We start from the raw sequence: 16,968 nt of genomic DNA, 5'->3' as shown, positions 1-16,968 counted from the left end.
TACTGTAATCACATCCAGAGCTGCATTCATAGTTCTGCCATTGCATCGTGTCTTATACTGTAATCACATCCAGAGCTGTATTCATAGTTCTGCCATGACATCATGTCTTATACTATAATCACATCCAGAGCTGCATTCATAGTTCTGCCATTACATCATGTCTTATACTGTAATCACATCCAGAGCTGCATTCATAGTTCTGCCATTACATCATGTCTTATACTGTAATCACATCCAGAGCTGCATTCATAGTTCTGTTATTACATCATGTCTTATACTCCAATCACACCCAGAGCTGCATTCATAGTTCTGCCATTACATCATGTCTTATACTGTAATCACATCCAGAGCTGCATTCATAGTTCTGCCATTACATCATGTCTTATACTCTAATCACATACAGAGCTGCGTTCATAGTTCTGCCATTACATCATGTCTTATACTGTAATCACATCCAGAGCTGCATTCATAGTTCTGCCATTACATCATGTCTTATACTCCACTCACACCCAGAGCTGCATTCATAGTTCTGCCATTACATCATGTCTTATACTCTAATCACATCCAGAGCTGCGTTCATAATTCTACCATTACATCATGTCTCATACTCCACTCACACCCAGAGCTGCGTTCATAGTTCTGATGTGATTACATGCATCCTCCATGTTTCAGATATTACAGGCAAAGCTGCGGAGAATGGAACAGCTGCTGCACCTGAAGAACGTCCGTATAGATGACCTGAGCCGCCGCCTGCAGGAGGCAGAGAGGAAGTGACCCCCAGGGGCCCGGCCCTCCCCCTGCCCCCGCCCTGTACAGCTCCTGCCTCACTATCTTTATATAAATACATATTATATTCTTAGGATATTTTATATTTTGCTTTGCTTACTGTATGTTTATAAGTCACAACAATAAAATATTTATTCATGAGCTTTTATAAAGGTTTCATTCCCCTTCTGTCTCAGCCGAAAATCAAACTGCTGCGTTACATCCGCCATGCTTTACATTACATCTCTGCTCCATAAGAGCAATGCTATGAATCAGTGTTTCCCAGCCAGGGTGCCTCCAGCTGTTACCAAACTACAACTCTCAGCATTCCCGGACAGCCGAAGGCTGTCCGGGAATGCTGGGAGTTGTAGTTTGGCAACAGCTGGAGGCACCCTGGTTGGGAAACACTGCTATAAATAACGAGTCTACTGGAGTCAAAGGTATACTGTTAAAGGGGTATTCCGGCTCCAGAAAGTTAAACAGATTTGTAAATTACTTCTATTAAAAGATCGTGGGAGCAAATCCAGCCAGGTGTCAGCAGAGAGCAGTGTTCTCAGACGGAAAAGAACATCTCAACTTCAGCAGCTAATAAGTACTGGAAGGATTAAGATTTTTTTAATAGAAGTAATTTACAAATCTGTTTAACTTTCTGGAGCCAGTTGATATAAGAATTTTTTTTTTTTCCTGGAATACCCCTTTATACAGATTTGTAAATTATGTCTATTAAAAAATATTAATCCTTCCTGTACTTATCAGCTGCTGAAGTTGAGTTGTTCTTTTCTGTCTGACCACAGTGCTCTCTGCTGACACCTCTGTCTGTCTCAGGAACTGTAGGAGCAATTCCCCATAGCAAACCTCTCCTGCTCTGGACAGTTCCTGAGACAGAGAGAGGTGTCAGCAGAGAGCACTGAGGTCAGACAGAGAAGAACATCTCAACTTCAGCAGCTAATAAGTACTGGAAGGATTAAGATTTTTTAATAGACGTAATTTACAAATCTGTTTAACTTTCTGTTTTTTCACCGGCGTACCCCTTGGGAGCAGCGGAGCCCATTGCTTTCTATGGTCGTATGTCACCTATTGAATTCGATGGGGGCCTCGCCGACAGATGCGACTAAGGCTAAGTTTCTACTTGTTTTTTTGTGCTGCGTTTTTTGGGATTAAAAAATATGCCGGAAAAAACGCCAGTGCAATGTCCTGCGTCTGGCGTTTTTTCATTTGTGTGGAAATTGCATTTTTGGCCCTCTTTTTTTTTTTTTTTTTTTGGTACCCATAATTATTTTTTTTTTAATAAATTGTGTTTCACTTTTTTTTTTCCTCTACTATTTACATTTTTTTATGTAGTACTACTACTCCCAGCATGGAACAGACTGTTCCATGCTGGGAGTAGTAGTACCTGTACTATAGACATATCGCCCCAAGTGTCAGTCCTGACACCCGATGCGATCGTCCATAATATAGCAGAGATGGAGCGGCTCTATACAGCGCTCACATCTCTGCTCTGTACTCCGGCCAGTGATGTGAATAGAACATCACTCATTTTTCCCACCCAGAGTGGTGATTGGCCGGATGGTTGCAGCCAATCACAGCTCTGAGGAAAATATCAATGAGTGAGTGGCCGGAGTACAGAGCAGAGATGTGAGCGATGTATACAGCCGCTCCATCTCTGCTATACAAAGGACGATCAAAGCGGGTGTCAGTAGTGACATCCACTGTGATGTGTCCTTAACTGCAGGCACTACTACTCCCAACATAGAGCACACTCTGCTCCATGCTGGGAACTGTAGTATCTGCATTAATAGACAGATCGCAGCGAGTGTAACTTCTGACACCCGATGTGATCTCTCTATTAATGCAGGTACTACAGCTGCCAGCATGGGGCAGAGTGTACTCCATGTTGTGAGTAGTAGTGCCTGAAGTTATGGACACATCACAGCAGGTAGCACTACTGACACCTATAGTGATCCTCCTGTATAATGTATAGATGCAGCGACCGCTCTCCTATGGTCCCCTGCACTGTCGTATATATACACATATTCCTAGAGCTGTGATTGGCTGGAACCATTTGGCCAATCACAGCTCTGCGGGAAATATGAATATGTGTATATATAAGTCAGTGCAGGGGACCATAGAAGAGCGGCCGCCGCATCTATACATTATACAGGAGGATCACAAAGGGCGATCTGTCAATTAGTACAGGTACTACTACTCCCATCATGGAACAGTGTGTTCTATGCTGGGAGTAGTAGTACTAACTAAAAAAACATGTAAAAAAGAAAGAAAAAAAAAGTGAAAAACACACACACTACATTTTTATTATTGTCGGCTACATTTTTAGGTCCCCACCCGCCCACATAAATTGATCCCTGTTTAAAAATTAATAAAAATTTTGTTATAAAAAAGATAAATTTCGTTAGATACAATTTTTTCCATCACTACTGTATCCTTTTTATTTTTTATAATGGTACCCTACGAACTTTTATTATAAAAGGTATCTCCATCACTTTTTTGGATCGCTAAAGTCCAAAAAAGAATAAAAAACGCCTGCAAAAACGCCAAAGTTAAAACCCACATATCGTTTTTCTTGGTGTTTTTTCACTCCCATAGACTTCTATGGGAGAAAAACGCCACGATTTTGACAAAAAAAAAAAAAAAAAACGCCAGTGGCTCAACATGCTGCGATTACCAACGATTTAAAAAATGCAAGAAAAGAGTGAAAAAACGCCAAAAGGATTTTAAAAAGCGCCAAAGTGAAAAACGCCAAGTGGAGAAAGAATTTTGCGATTTCTCATTGATTTATAGCTAACATCTGGCCGCAGCATTTTTTGGCCAAAAAAAACGCCATGCAACAGAAAACCGTATTAAACCGTATACAGTTTTTTTTTTTTTTTTTAAACATGGGAGTCAATGGGAACCGTACAGAACCGTATGTGCGTACGGTTCCATCCGGTTTACACTACACGGTTTTTGACTTTGCATATTTTTTTTTTCTTGGAATTTCAATCAAACAACTGAAACTTTATTCAAAATGGAGAGAAAAGTTAAAAACGTAAACTTTTTTTTTCTTAAAAAACTGATGCAACCGGACATCATTTTTCAAACCGTATACGGTTTTTAACCATATATGAGTTGAAATTTGTATACACGTTTTGATACAGTTTAGTCCGGTTTTGAGGAATCCGTTTTTCATCAAAAACCTGATACGAGAACTGTATTGCAAAAACATGGTGTGCATGCACCCTAACAGGAGCACTGACCTAGTGTGAACCTACCCTAATGAGGACCTCAGGCAGCCGGTTTGAATCCTCCATACTCTACACTGCATCTCTGCTCCATTAACTATACACCAGCTCATACACTGTATACACCAGCTCGTACACCATATACACCAGCTCATACACTGTATACAATCAGCTCATACACTGTATACACCAGCTCGTACACCATATACACCAGCTCGTACACTGTATACACCAGCTCGTACACCATATACACCAGCTCATACACTGTATACACCAGCTCGTACACCATATACACCAGCTCATACACTGTATACACCAGCTCGTACACCATATACACCAGCTCATACACTGTATACAATCAGCTCATACACTGTATACACCAGCTCGTACACCATATACACCAGCTCATACACTGTATACACCAGCTCGTACACCATATACACCAGCTCATACACTGTATACACCAGCTCGTACACCATATACACCAGCTCATACACTGTATACACCAGCTCGTACACCATATACACCAGCTCATACACTGTATACACCAGCTCATACACTGTATACACCAGCTTATACACTGTATACACCAGCTCGTACACCATATACACCAGCTCATACACTGTATACACCAGCTCGTACACCATATACACCAGCTCATACACTGTATACACCAGCTCGTACACCATATACACCAGCTCATACACTGTATACACCAGCTCATACACTGTATACAATCAGCTCATACACTGTATACACCAGCTCGTACACCATATACACCAGCTCATACACTGTATACACCAGCTCATACACTGTATACACCAACTCATACACTGTATACAATCAGCTCATACACTGTATACACCAGCTCGTACACCATATACACCAGCTCATACACTGTATACACCAGCTCATACACTGTATACACCAGCTCATACACTGTATACACCAGCTCGTACACCATATACACCAGCTCATACACTGTATACACCAGCTCATACACTGTATACACCAGCTCATACACCATATACACCAGCTCATACACTGTATACACCAGCTCGTACACCATATACACCAGCTCATACACTGTATACACCAGCTCATACACTGTATACACCAGCTCGTACACCATATACATCAGCTCATACACTGTATACACCAGCTCGTACACCATATACACCTGCTCATACACTGTATACACCAGCTCGTACACTGTATACACCAGCTCATACACTGTATACACCAGCTCGTACACCATATACACCTGTTCATACACTGTATACACCAGCTCGTACACTGTATACACCAGCTCGTACACTGTATACACCAGCTCGTACACCATATACACCAGCTCGTGCACCGTATACACCAGCTCATACACTGTATACACCAGCTCGTACACCATATACACCTGTTCATACACTGTATACACCAGCTCATACACTGTATACACCAGCTCGTACACTGTATACACCAGCTTGTACACTATATACACCAGTTCATACACTGTACATCAGCTCATACACTGTATACACCAGCTCATACACTGTATACACCAGCTCATACACCATATACACCAGCTCATACACTGTATACACCAGCTCGTACACCATATACACCAGCTCGTACACCATATACACCAGCTCATACACTGTATACACCAGCTCGTACACCATATACACCAGCTCATACACTGTATACACCAGCTCGTACACCATATACACCAGCTCATACACTGTATACACCAGCTCGTACACCATATACACCAGCTCATACACTGTATACACCAGCTCATACACTGTATACACCAGCTTATACACTGTATACACCAGCTCGTACACCATATACACCAGCTCATACACTGTATACACCAGCTCGTACACCATATACACCAGCTCATACACTGTATACACCAGCTCGTACACCATATACACCAGCTCATACACTGTATACACCAGCTCATACACTGTATACAATCAGCTCATACACTGTATACACCAGCTCGTACACCATATACACCAGCTCATACACTGTATACACCAGCTCATACACTGTATACACCAGCTCGTACACCATATACACCAGCTCATACACTGTATACACCAGCTCATACACTGTATACACCAGCTCATACACTGTATACACCAGCTCGTACACCATATACACCAGCTCATACACTGTATACACCAGCTCATACACTGTATACACCAGCTCATACACCATATACACCAGCTCATACACTGTATACACCAGCTCGTACACCATATACACCAGCTCATACACTGTATACACCAGCTCATACACTGTATACACCAGCTCGTACACCATATACATCAGCTCATACACTGTATACACCAGCTCGTACACCATATACACCTGCTCATACACTGTATACACCAGCTCGTACACTGTATACACCAGCTCATACACTGTATACACCAGCTCGTACACCATATACACCTGTTCATACACTGTATACACCAGCTCGTACACTGTATACACCAGCTCGTACACTGTATACACCAGCTCGTACACCATATACACCAGCTCGTGCACCGTATACACCAGCTCATACACTGTATACACCAGCTCGTACACCATATACACCTGTTCATACACTGTATACACCAGCTCATACACTGTATACACCAGCTCGTACACTGTATACACCAGCTTGTACACTATATACACCAGTTCATACACTGTACATCAGCTCATACACTGTATACACCAACTCTTACACTGTATACACCAGCTCATACACTGTATACAATCAGCTCATACACTGTATACACCAGCTCGTACACCATATACACCAGCTCATACACTGTATACACCAGCTCGTACACCATATACACCAGCTCATACACTGTATACACCAGCTCATACACTGTATACAATCAGCTCATACACTGTATACACCAGCTCGTACACCATATACACCAGCTCGTACACCATATACACCAGCTCATACACTGTATACACCAGCTCGTACACCATATACACCAGCTCATACACTGTATACACCAGCTCATACACTGTATACACCAGCTCATACACTGTATACACCAGCTCGTACACCATATACACCAGCTCATACACTGTATACACCAGCTCATACACTGTATACACCAGCTCGTACACCATATACACCAGCTCATACACTGTATACACCAGCTCATACACTGTATACACCAGCTCATACACCATATACACCAGCTCATACACTGTATACACCAGCTCGTACAGCATATACACCAGCTCATACACTGTATACACCAGCTCATACACTGTATACACCAGCTCGTACACCATATACATCAGCTCATACACTGTATACACCAGCTCGTACACCATATACACCTGCTCATACACTGTATACACCAGCTCGTACACTGTATACACCAGCTCATACACTGTATACACCAGCTCGTACACCATATACACCTGTTCATACACTGTATACACCAGCTCGTACACTGTATACACCAGCTCGTACACCATATACACCAGCTCGTGCACCGTATACACCAGCTCATACACTGTATACACCAGCTCGTACACCATATACACCTGTTCATACACTGTATACACCAGCTCATACACTGTATACACCAGCTCGTACACTGTATACACCAGCTTGTACACTATATACACAAGTTCATACACTGTACATCAGCTCATACACTGTATACACCAGCTCATACACTATATACACCAACTCATACACTATATACACCAGTTCATACACTATACACCAGCTCATACATTGTATACACCAGCTCATACACTGTATACACCAGCTCATACACTATATACACCAACTCATACACTATATACACCAGTTCATACACTATACACCAGCTCATACATTGTATACACCAGCTCATACACTGTATACACCAGCTCCTACACTGTATACACCAGCTCATACACTATACACCAGCTCATATACTACATTTACCGGCTCATACACTGTACACCAGCTCATACACTATATACCAGGTCATACACTACATATACCAGCTCATCCACTACATATACTGGCTCATACACTATACACCAGCTCATGCACTACATATACTGGCTCATACACTATACACCAGCTCATGCACTACATATACCAGCTCATACACTGTACACCAGCTCATACAATATACACCAGCTCATACACTACATATACCAGCTCATACACTTTATATACCAGCTCAACCTGATACCAGAGCTCATACACTATACACCAGCTCATACACTGTATACACCAGCTCATACACTTTATACATCAGCTCATACACTTTATACATCAGCTCATACACCATATACACCAGCTCATACACTATACACCAGCTCATACACTATATACATCAGCTCATACACTATATACATCAGCTCATACACTTTATACATCAGCTCATACACTATACTGTATACCAGCTCATACACTATATACCAACTCATACATTATATACATCAGCTCATACACTATACACCAGGTCATACACTACACATATCTGCTCATACACTTTACACACCAGCTCATACACTACATATATCAGCTCATACACTATACACCAGCATATGCACTATACATCAGCTCATACACTATACTGTATACCAGCTCATACACTATACACCGGCTCGTACACTACATATACCAGCTCATACACTATACACCAGCGTATACACTATACACCAGCTTATACACTACACACCAGCTCATACACTATACAACAGCTCATAAACTACATATACCTGCTCATAAACTTTATACACCAGCTCATACACTATATACATCAGCTCATACACTTTACACCAGCTTATACACTATACACCTTACCGGCTTATACACTACATATACCGGCTCGGGCCCCCACTGCAGCCCCCTGCAGCAGCCCCAACACAGAAGCAGAAGACCTCAGTGGTCTCATCTGTACATCTGCCGGCCACATCATTAACCCCCCTCCTTCCCTGATGCCACTTTATTCCCCGTGTCAAATAACCCCTCCCCTTGTTTACCCCCTGTGCCACATAATTTCCTCTTGTGCCATTTAATTTAATGCCACTTCATAAAGAGGGGTTGATGAATTTACACAGAGGGTAATAAAGGGGGAATGAAAGAGCACAGGGAGGATCAAGGGGAAATGATGTGGCACAGGGGGTAAGGGGATATAATTTGGCACAAGGCATAAGGTGACACAGGGTATAAAGGGTGGATGAAATTATGGGGGGGGGGGGGGATAAGGGTGATTAAACATCACTGGGAGATTGTACTGTAATATTGCTTTTTCTCATGTTTTATAGGTAATTACACTGTGGACTGAGTACAGGACAGTATTCAGACATTTAGGAAGGTTTTTGAGCCTTTTTTCACCAATAGGGGACATCTCTCAATAGTGGACACTTTTTTATTCCCTGCGAATGTCCGCTATTCAGAGATTCTACTGTATACACCAGCTCATACACTATATACCATCTTATACACTATATACACCAGCTCTTACACTATATACCATCTTATAAACCATATACACCAGCTCATACACTATATACCATCTTATACACTATATACACCAGCTCATACACTATATATACCATCTTATACACTATATACACCAGCTCATACACTACATATACACTAGCTCATACACTATATACCATCTTATACACTATATACACCAGCTCATACACTATATACCATCTTATACACTATATACACCAGCTCATACACTATATATACCATCTTATACACTATATACACCAGCTCATACACTATATACCATCTTATACACTATTTACACCAGCTCATACACTATATACCATCTTATACACTATTTACACCAACTCATACACTATATACCATCTTATACACTATATACCATCTTATACACTATTTACACCAGCTCATACACTATATACCATCTTATACACTATTTACACCAGCTCATACACTATATACCATCTTATACACTATATACACCAGCTCATACACTATATACTATCTTGTACACTATTTACACCAACTCATACACTATATACCATCTTATACACTATATACCATCTTATACACTATTTACACCAACTCATACACTATATACCATCTTATACACTATATACCATCTTATACACTATATACACCAGCTCATACACTATATACCATCTTATACACTATATACACCAGCTCATACACTATATACTATCTTGTACACTATATACACCAGCTCATACACTATATACCATCTTATACACTATTTACACCAGCTCATACACTATATATACACCAGCTCATACACTATATACCATCTTATACACTATTTACACCAGCTCATACACTATATACCATCTTATACACTATTTACACCAGCTCATACACTATATACCATCTTATACACTATATACACCAGCTCATACACTATATACCATCTTATACACTATATACACCAGCTCATACACTATATACCATCTTATACACTATATACACCAGCTCATACACTATATATACCATCTTATACACTATATACACCAGCTCATACACTATATATACACCAGCTCATACACTATATACCATCTTATACACTATATACACCAGCTCATACACTATATACCATCTTATACACTATATACACCAGCTCATACACTATATACCATTTTATACACTATATACACCAGCTCATACACTATATACCATCTTATACACTATATACACCAGCTCATACACTATATACCATCTTATACACTATATACACCAGCTCATACACTATATACCATCTTATACACTATATACACCAGCTCATACACTATATACCATCTTATACACTATATACACCAGCTCATACACTATATACCATTTTATACACTATATACACCAGCTCATACACTATATACCATCTTATACACTATATACACCAGCTCATACACTATATACCATCTTATACACTATATACACCAGCTCATACACTATATACCATCTTATACACTATATACACCAGCTCATACACTATATACCATCTTATACACTATATACACCAGCTCATACACTATATACCATCTTATACACTATATACACCAACTCATACACTATATACCCTCTTATACACTATATATCAGCTCATCCACTATATACACCAATTCATACACTATATACCATCTTATACACTATATATCAGCTCACCCACTATATACACCAACTCATACACTATATACCCTCTTATACACTATATATCAGCTCACCCACTATATACACCAACTCATACACTATATACCCTCTTATACACTATACATCAGCTCACCCACTATATACACCAACTCATACACTATATACCATCTTATACACCATATACACCAGCTCATACACTATATACCTTCTTATACACTATATACACCAACTCATCCACTATATACCCTCTTATACACTATATATCAGCTCACCCACTATATACAGTACCTGAGAGCTGGGTGTCGACCACAGCGGCTGTGACACCAAGCCCACAGGGGGGACTACCCAGTGACCAGGCTGCCCTACTGCTGACCAACAAAGATCCTGGCTTTGGGCCACCCCACCCCACAGACAAAGCACCACAGCAACAATGGCCGCCACAGAACACCTACCATGTGCTCCCGGCTGGAAGAATTACCTAGAGGAAACCCATATGCAGTGTCCTGCTGAATAATAATAATGCGTGGGTCGATTGGGCCATGTTCTGTTTCTCTACATGTTCTGTGAGCTACATAACTCGCAGCGTCCCTGGACAGCCAACAGAGCTATTTTTTCCTACATTCTGGCACAAATTACACCTTTGTACCAAATTTTGCCCAATTGCAGTATAATCTCCATTTTTGCTTTGATTTTAAGAAAAAAATTAAGTAGGAAAACATTGTGTGAACACAGCCTGAGGGAAGGTGTATAACTTCTGTATATCCTGATGCCATAGAGATAGAAGCAGCATACAGATAGAGCTGAAGGGGAGGTGTTTAACTTCTATATATATCCTGATCTCATAGAGATAGCAGTAGTATACAGATAGAGCTGTAGGGGAGGTGTGTTACTACTATATATTGTGATCCCATAGGGATAGCAGCAGGATACATATAGAGCTGGAGAATATGTGTATGTGGTGGCCCAGTACTGGAGCTGCACCCCTGTACCCTAGCTACCCTGTCAGGCAGACTCCATTCCTTGTGTCCTATATACCGTATATACTCGAGTATAAGCCGAGTTTTTCAGCGCGATTTTTCGTGCTGAAAACACCCCCCTCGGCTTATACTCGAGTGAACTCTCCGCCCTCAGTGGTCTTCAACCTGCGGACCTCCAGATGTTTCAAAACTACAACTCCCAGCAAGCCCGGGCAGCCATCGGCTGTCCGGGCTTGCTGGGAGTTGTAGTTTTGAAACCTTTGGAGGTCCGCAGGTTGAAGACCACTGCGGCCTTCGACATCATCCAGCCCCCCCTCCCCCTCACCCCCTTTAGTTCTGTACTTACCTTTGCTCAGCGGGACGTTAGGGTGCGCTGGTACGGTGCTGCAGGACTGTACGGTGGGGAGGTCGTCCGGTTGGATAGTAGTTCCGGGATGCCATCTTCACCAGGGAGGCCTCTTCTCGGCGCTTCGGGCTCGGCCCCGGAATAGTCACGTTGCCTTGACGACGACGCAGAGGGACGTTCATTACCAATGTCCCTCTGCGTGCTCGTCAAGGCAACGCCTCTATTCCGGGCCCGAAGTGCGGAGAAGAGGCCCCCCAGTGAAGATAGCAGCCCGGAACCACTATCCCACCGGACGACCTCCCCACCGTACAGTCCTGCAGCACCGGACCAGCGCACCCTAACGTCCCGCCGAGCGGAGGTGAGTACAGAACTAAAGGGGGGGGGGGGGGGCTGGATGATGTCGAAGGCCGCAGTGGTCTTCAACCTGCGGACCTCCAGAGGTTTCAAAACTACAACTCCCAGCAAGCCCGGACAGCCGATGGCTGCCCGGACTTGCTGGGAGTTGTAGTTTTGAAACATATGGAAGTCCGCAGGTTGAAGACCACTGTATCAGACATTGACAAGCGGTGATGATGAAGGTGGGGACATGTGGTGATGATGACAAGGGGATGATGAAGGGGGGGGGTGGGATGATGACAAGGGGATGATGAAGGGGGGGTGTGGGATGATGACAAGGGGATGATGAAGGGGGGGGTGTGGGATGATGACAAGGGGATGATGACAAGGGGATGATGAAGGGGGGGATGATGACAAGGGGATGATGAAGGGGGGGTGTGGGATGATGACAAGGGGATGATGAAGGGGGTGTGTGGGATGATGACAAGGGGATGATTAAGGGGATGATGAAGGGGGGTGTGGGATGATGACAAGGGGATGATGAAGGGGGGATGTGTGGGATGATGACAAGGGGATGATGAAGGGGGGATGTGTGGGATAAGGGGATGTGTGGGATGATGACAAGGGGATGATTAAGGGGATGATGAAGGGGGGTGTGGGATGATGACAAGGGGATGATGAAGGGGGGTGTGGGATGATGACAAGGGGATGATGAAGGGGGTGTGTGGGATGATGACAGGGGGATGATGACAGGCGGTGATGATGAAGGGGGGGATGATGACAGGGTGATGATGATGAGGGTGTTAATGACAGGGGGGATGATGACAGGGGGGGGGATGATGTTTTTCCCACCCTAGGCTTATACTCGAGTCAATAACTAGGGGCCTCGGTTTATATTCGGGTCGGCTTATACTCGAGTATATATGGTATCCTTTCATGTGCCAATGTTATGTAATGCATTGTACGTAAAATGTTATATCTCTTTAAGAACTGTTATGTGATTGTAACCCAGGAAGGTACCAGTGACATGTGACCTACTGGGTGACCTATGGGACCCCTTCTAGTCTCCCCCATATAAGCCCTGGGAGGAGCTATTTCAGTCTCTTTTCCTGCTTAGCTGAGTTGCAGTAAGGTCAAGTCCTGTCAGAGTGAGTCTGGAGTTCAGAAGAGGCCTAAAGTCTACCACGCAGTCATGGATCCACAAGTCCACAACCCCCCAGGTCCAAGTTAAAACCTGGTAACCTACAAATGGGGTGAAGTCTGTCATAGTCAGTCTCAGCCAAGTCAGTCCAAGTCAATCTGTCTCAAGTAAGCGTGGCCGTGCATCAAATTGTCCAAGTCCACTATAAGGCCCAGCAAGCCCTGTGGTCTCTGAAGTCACTGGTCACCTCCTTGAGCCTAGCCAAGCTGTAAAGACTGTTACATCTGTCTGACTCAATAAAGTTGGCGTTGTTCCGTAACTTGGCGTCGAAGTCATTATTTTCCCCCGTAACTAGCGCAGGATCCAGCGGTATACCTTCGGGTGGTGTAAAGGATAAACTGTGCCCTGGCATCACAAACACAAGGGGTTAATGCCATCTGCCCCTAGGGTAATTCCATTTGCCCTCATCACACCCCCACCACAACTTTTGGCGTCACAAACAGAGTATGGGTGCGCGCCTTATGCGAAAAGTACCCCCCCCCCCCCAGTCTGAACTGTGTCCAGTATTGCTGAAAATTTGCACGCAGACGTGAACAAAAATTGCGCCAGAAAGTGTACGGAACTTTGTCAGTAAAAAAGTGTTTATTCCGAGGCGCTTGAGACATAGAGGGGGAGCTGAAGAAAAGTCTGCCATTGTGAACTGTCCTAGAACTGCGCCGACCATGTGTGAAATCAGGTGCGAAGTTATGCTACGTAACAGAGTACTGCCTGCACCTGAAAGGGTTAAAGATGTGCTGGAGATGCGTGCGAAAATGTCCTGCACTGGTCAACGTCCCGCCCCTGAGAGTGGAAGCCATGTTGCTGTATCGAATCCAAAGTGGAACTATAAAGATCAGCCCCTTGTTGCTGGGGGAGTGGAAGTCACCTTCGGCCCGCGGCCATTTTCCCGAAGTCCTGTATAAAAGAAACAGCGCCGCTGGACCTCTTCAGTTTGCCAGAAGTCTGTGAGGTGAGCAACATGGCGGAGCAGGCAAGCACGAGGTCGGAGAGTACCAAGATGGTGCTGGAGGCCCGGAAACTCGCCATGGCGCACATTCAGGAGCTGGTAGATCGTCTCCAAAGGATCTCCATCGGGAAATAAGAGGCCTATCTCAAGGTTCCACTGCCTGAGGACGATGGAGACTGGCCAGCAACCCTGGCAGGAGGAACACCGGCATCTTCTAGAGGAGTGTCGCCAGTGAGGCTGTCCCTTCATCACCGGACCTGGGGATCCTGGGCAGAGATCCACACAGAGGAGTAGGAAGCGAGTACCCCGGCTGAGGCCGCTTTCTCTACCCCTCATTCTACCCCCAGTCCAGAGCAAACCCCCCCCCAGGTCCAGAAACCCACAGCACGCCCCCGATCACCACCACTGCCCCGGTGGCTATGCAGGAAAATTTATACGTTTAAAATTGTCATCTTCTGACCCCTATAACTTTTTTTTATTTTTCCGCGTATGGGGAAGTATGAGGGCTCATTTTTTGTGGCGGATCTGAAGTTTTTAGCGGCACCATTTTTTGTATTGATCGGACTTGTTGATCGCTTTTTATTCATTTTTTCATTATATAGAAAGTGACCAAAAATACTCTATTTTGGACTTTTTGGAATTTTTTTGGCACGTTCGCCATTGACCGTGCGGTTTAATTAATGATATATTTTTATAATTAGGACATTTCTGCACACGGCGATACCACATATGTTTATATTTAACATATTGGGCAAAAAGAATATAACTCTGAGTGCTTTTTTATATAAGCGATCTGATTGGTTGCTTTGGGCAATAGCTCCAATTTGCCTCTGCATAGGTTTTTATAAATCTGCCCCTTGGTGTCTACCATAAGTGAACACATAGTAGGAGGTCTGAAGGAACCTATACCCCGTGTACCACTTGTTCTATGGATTTCGGGATCCCAGGAGGCCAAACACCACCCCCACCAATATCACGCCTGACTTTTCTGCGTTTCTCTCATTATTTCTTGTTGTTGTTCGACTTTCCTCAAGTGAGAAAACAAATTCTTCTCCTCTACGCAGGTGACAGTGTCACCGACTATATATATATAGTAGTGTCAGGGTGATGCGGGGATAATCTCCTGGGGAGGGGATCCTACCAGCAGGTCACATAGAAGATAATATATTTTATACAGGTCCATGGAAGTAGATTGGGAGGGGGGATATTATTCCCTATCAGTATACAGCTACAGGAATGTGTATATGAGATGGCAGCCTGTAATCTCTATTCCCTGCAGAAACCGACTCACCAAAGAACCATCTGCAGTGTTCCAGCTACTTTCCAACAAGAAGTTGTCGGGGGGGTCTGAGAGTTTCAGGTTGTGCATAAATGTGTATATAAAGTGGGCTTTAAAAAAAAGTGTAAAGGGTTAATTATTCTCTATTTTACTATACCAACATGAATGATGCCTTGGTCACATGAAAATCCCAACTGATGGTTCCAGAAGAAGTTCTTAGTCGAATCTCCCTATCCCAGGAAAAGGGGTTGACCCGAACCTGTTAGAAGCAGTAAGTTATTTAAGGCCACATACTAAGGATACCTACACCTAGCACACGTGTCTTTTACCTTGCTATCATTTTGTCTACAATCAAGTCTTTGTTTCTGCGCCTGTTCACACTGTGAGAATAAAAGTTCTACAACAGTGGTCTCAGAACTCTGGACCTGCATCTGTTGAATAACTACAACTCTCTGCATGCCCGGACAGCCATTGGCTGTCCGGGCATGCTGAGAGTTGAAGTTTTGCAACATAAAGAGGTCCCCAATTTAAAGACCATTGGTCGAAAAGTTTCTTCATGTCCGAGATGGACAATATTGTCTATGCCAGAGAGGAGAAGGCTGAACAAGGGCCACTCTGCAATACACCAATCCCTGTGGAGGTTCACAGTTTAAAGACCACTGTTCGACAAGTTTCTTCATCTCCAAGATGGAGAATATTGTCTATGCCAGAGTGGAGAAGACTGAA

At 43.3% G+C, this 16,968-nt stretch overlaps 1 protein-coding gene across 7 annotated transcripts in view; it reads right to left on the bottom strand.

Annotated features, from left to right (window-relative positions):
• ADAM33 (ADAM metallopeptidase domain 33) overlaps positions 1-16,968 on the bottom strand; it is a 126,437-nt gene that overhangs the window by 100,971 nt on the left and 8,498 nt on the right. For 3 of the 7 annotated variants that reach the window (XM_056551949.1, XM_056551909.1, XM_056551923.1), the window contains exon 2: positions 16,400-16,501. The exons of 1 other annotated variant lie outside the window; for it this stretch is intronic. The gene's annotated coding sequence lies outside the window, so the exon portion shown is untranslated. Of the gene's footprint in view, positions 1-16,394; positions 16,502-16,968 lie in introns of all 7 variants that reach the window. 3 more of the 7 variants (XM_056551914.1, XM_056551942.1, XM_056551930.1) reach the window with 2 other exon arrangements.

This window comes from Hyla sarda, chromosome 1, assembly GCF_029499605.1.
Source record: "Hyla sarda isolate aHylSar1 chromosome 1, aHylSar1.hap1, whole genome shotgun sequence".
Classification (NCBI taxonomy): Eukaryota; Metazoa; Chordata; class Amphibia; order Anura; family Hylidae; genus Hyla; species Hyla sarda.
Note: the sequence above shows the minus strand (reverse complement) of the source record. Positions and strands in the feature narration are given on the sequence as shown.